Source organism: Atta cephalotes, assembly GCF_000143395.1.
Source record: "Atta cephalotes unplaced genomic scaffold scaffold00036, whole genome shotgun sequence".
In the NCBI taxonomy this organism is placed as follows: domain Eukaryota; kingdom Metazoa; phylum Arthropoda; class Insecta; order Hymenoptera; family Formicidae; genus Atta; species Atta cephalotes.
The window spans coordinates 2,908,744-2,913,402 of record NW_012130100.1 but is presented as its reverse complement, the minus strand read 5'-3'; positions in this window follow the sequence as shown (position 1 = coordinate 2,913,402).

Here is a 4,659-nt window from a genome sequence, read left to right as displayed (position 1 = left end):
CAGATCCGTAAGTCATCCAATAGCGCTCGCTGCTAGATGACTAGAAGAATACACCAACAGCTGCGAGCGCTCACGAATTCGCTCCGCAACAGTTGAGTTTGCTGACCAACTTTCAACAATTAATGGAGTTTGCTTCTGGTTATAATCTAGATAATCGAGAATAAAATTGAGTAGATGATTGCGGCACTTTTGCGGCCCATACAACACAGAAGATTGAAACAATATTGCTGCAATGTTACAATATTGCAGATTGCAATGTAACATTGCAGAGATATTACAGAAATGTAAATTAACAATGCCTGCAATGTATCAGTAATATGCATAATATTCCAGAAAACTGTAATTCTTTAATATTAATTAATGTCAACTTAATTTCATTATCTTGAACAAAAAAAATTTTTTTTAAATCTTATTAAGTCTTATCTAATTATCTTATCTAATTATAATAATTAATTATCTTATTAATTATCTTAATTATCTTATCTTTAAAATTATCCTTAAAGTTATAAATAGTAACTAGCATACAACAATCGTGGTAATTTAAAAAGAAATTCTGAAGTTGAGGTCAATGAGTGTACAGGATGTTTCCTGCAACATACACATCAGTAAATCGGATTGCCTATCTGCTCATGGGCAGAGATATGCTTTACTAGTAATGCAGAATAAGATTAGATGACAAGTCCAGCGGAGAATGATTACTCCTACCCATAGGCAACCCGACTTACTGATGTGTAGATTGCGGAAGCACACTGTATATTACACATATTTATACACAAAAAAATATAATACAGTATATAAAAATACGCAGTATGTAAGCACTAAAGTATGCACAACAATAGCCTGCGACAAGATACAATTAAAGATTAATCTGAAATGTTAGTGACATTTGAATAATTAGCTCATTAGATAAATGTACACACATTTATGATGCAATAATATTCAAACAGCATTTTGCTGTTCGACCAACCAAATAATAAATTAATTTTGCACGAATATTGTTCGGTACTATCGTTTACGGCGTCTAGTCATATCGTCTAATCACATCGATAAAGAATCAATCAATCCACGAAATGTCGATTGTTAAGCTACGTGCGATTGCAAGCGACATGCGTCACTTGTAATCGATCAAAAAAAAACACTCAGATCATTATTATGGCCGCTCTAACTCTTTCGTCGACTGCACGCATCTTATCTCGTGGAAAGGTATTACCGCGCTATCGCTAAGATCCTTTCCGTATCCATTGTAAAACACGTTCGCCCGCGTTTGAGGTCTATTCAATAAAAATTTGGAAAGTAGAGAAAATCTCATTTTTCTCGATCAAGTGCCCTCGAAGCAATTATATTGCGGGAAACGCTTGGACAGTGGCCACGTCATTACAAATCCAACGTGAACGCCGCAAGATCGCCAACAAATATTAAATCCAAAGTAATTTGCTCAAATTATTTTTAACAATATCTTCTCGATAATATTACGAAAGCGATAAACGAGTAAGTTGTAATTAGCATACAACAATCATGATTTAAAAAGAAATTCTTAGTCGAGGTCAATGAGTGTACAGGATGCTTCCGCAACCTACATATCAATAAATCAGATTGCCTGTCTGCCCATGGGCAGAAGCATGCTTTATTAATAATGCAGAATAAGATTAAATGACAAGTCCAGCGAGGAATGAGACAAGGTAAATTGAATTTTACATACTAATATAAAGTTCAATAACAAGATATAAAATATGTTTAACATCAATGATATTTAAAAAATATCATTACAAATCAATTACAAATATTTATAGTTACATATTTTTAAATAATATGTATTAAATGTCATTAATATTATATTAAATTTTACATTATATCAGAATAAAATTCAATTTCTCTTGTCTCATTCCTCGCCGGATTTGCGATCTAATCATATTCTGCATTACCAGTAACGCATGCTCCTGCTCATAGGCAGATAGGCAATCTAATTTACTGAGTAATATCATAGACCAATCAGAAAGGAGTTGAGTATAGTATTGTAAGTTCTAAGATAGTCCTCAATTTCTCTTGAATCCGCATTTTTGAAAATTGCATAGCCGCATATCGTTCTCAACTGATTAGTCTACAACTTAATCTAAATTGCTACTTGCTGTGATCGTATCACTGAACGCCAATGAGAATAGTAACAAGTGTAATCTCTTTTTTAAAACTGCTCCTAGTCCAAGTCGTATCTACGCTATCTATAAAATTAAATATTATAGAATTACTTTTTCAATGCTCTTTTTTGCGGATATCCATTTCTATGCAGAAACATAACACTAGTATCCACGACAGTATCGTATAGCAACTTTAAAGCTTTGAATCAATACTGTGACCTATCAAAATCGTTTTATCCGAGAATATTGTGAGAACTTGTACATCTAAAATATTTGTCATCACGTCCTTCATGTTCTTCCATAATTCCTGAAAACCTATTATAGCATAGATAATTTCTATCGTATACATAAATATATATTCAATACAATAGAAATCGTAGCGATCGTCGTAGAGTCATAGAAAATAAGACTCTACGACTGATACGACTTCTATATTGTAGACCCCGCATTATAATTCTTTTATTTTACAATTTACAATTTATCTCGTATTGTAATTAATTGGATTTTGCAGACCAAGAGACTTTCGTATAGCACCTTACAATCTTCATCAATAATCACTCTGGTTGATCTAAGTCTTCTGTGATACATATTTTACGAGTGCGTAAACACCTTGCTCGACCATAAGAACATCTTTGCACACGGAAAAAGAAATTAATATATTTGAATACATCTATAGAAAAAGTATAAGAGAATCTGAAAATATCTTACCTTCCGATCTTACCGAAGTCATAATATAACTACGATGATTCTCATAATAATCTGTGTTTAATTCCACACGTGCATCTTTATTCGCAACAAGAGCAGAATCGTATTACTGACAGTTGTATTTGCCTTCGCCTCTAACTAAAAATACTATTTATAATATTTTCTATATTGTATAATTTTTGTTTTTACAGTAAAACATTTGTTTTTAAAGCAGAGAATTTGTGTTTTATAGAAAATAATTTGTATTCTTCAAGCAGAAAATGTGTTTTACGACAGAGAATTTAGATAATTGCAGAAGCAGAAAATACTTATTTTAGCGTTACTTACGTGTTCCTCTATGCCATCGATGTGATGGATTTTCTAATCTAAACTATCTCGCTTCCAAACACTAGTTCATCATTAGCCACAAAATAGATATGTGACCATATTTGCCTCTTACGCCAAAAATTCCAAAAGAACATTTCTCCCACTCCATAACGATGACAACGATGATGACGACGATGACGATGACGATGACGACAACGTTTCTTAATATCAAAGTTTCAGATTCGTATTTTGCGTCATAATATCTTCGTTCGTAGAGCACGTAGAAAAAATAAAAACATTTTCATTATATATCTCGGTCGCAATCGATTGAGCACACTTGATCGGTTCAGCTCTTTTTGAGATCCGATAATCTCAATCTGGCGCAACTCGCCGATTCGCGTAAAAGAGCCACGACAGTGTCGCTGCGCGTAGCTTAGCGCCGAGACATTATCAGTGTCTCCAGATTTCGATATCTTTGCGTACCTTTGACAGAAATAGAAACAGTCGACGTTCGCGTGATCTATCGAGAAATATTCTCTCAGTTCATTCTACTTGACGTACGACATCAAAGATAAAAATAGAATATGACCACGCGGAATGACATCGCTGTTGTTGAAGAAAGTAAAATAACCGATTTCATCGATATAAATAAACAAATTTTCAAGATTTCGATACTTTGGCTGTGGCAGTGATTTCGAGTAGACATACTCAATCTCGAAACGTACACCGTTCGAGCTCTCGAGCTTAGAGAACGTTAGTTTTACCGCAATTCGATGAGCTGCAAATGATTGCGCGTATGGTACTCTGCAGCATTTGGCCGTGCTTGCGCTTCTCCGCACAGCCTTCAATTATTTATGAATTCACATCGCAGTTCATGACGTGTATCGTCAGTTACTGCACAAATCTCATGTTCGCACTATAGATTACACATTTTTAAACATCTATTTAAAGGCATGCGAATTCCGCAATATACAAAATATATCTCGCGCTGTGTCATCCTTTCGACATTCAGGACTTGAGCGCTGATCGGTTGCAATAAATACCGAAGGTCGTACTCTTACGCGTGTATGGTAACTATATCGACCGTGTGATGGATGGGACAAGCTTTCGGAACACGTGAAGACCGATCCAGAACCTATCGTAGTAGGTATATTAGGCCGATTCTAACCCAAGCGGCTAGAGGAAGGCGTGGGGCGCAGAGGGTACTCGTAGCGCGGGGGGTACTCGTAGCGCGGGGGATATTCGTAGACGTGGGGGGGAAGGCGCAGAGAAGGAGAGGGAAGGTTCGGGAAGTCCCCGGCGATCGATGTTTAGAATGATACGGGATGTCATCATGTTGTGACATCATGTATCATTGGGGATCACCGCCGCCGCCGCCGCCGCCGCCGCCGCCGCCGCCGCCGCGTCCACTCCAAAAATGCGTCGCGGCACTATACGCGAATAAATTTTTAAAGAAAAAAAGAAAATATATATATATATATATATATATATATATATAATAAATTATTTTACTTCT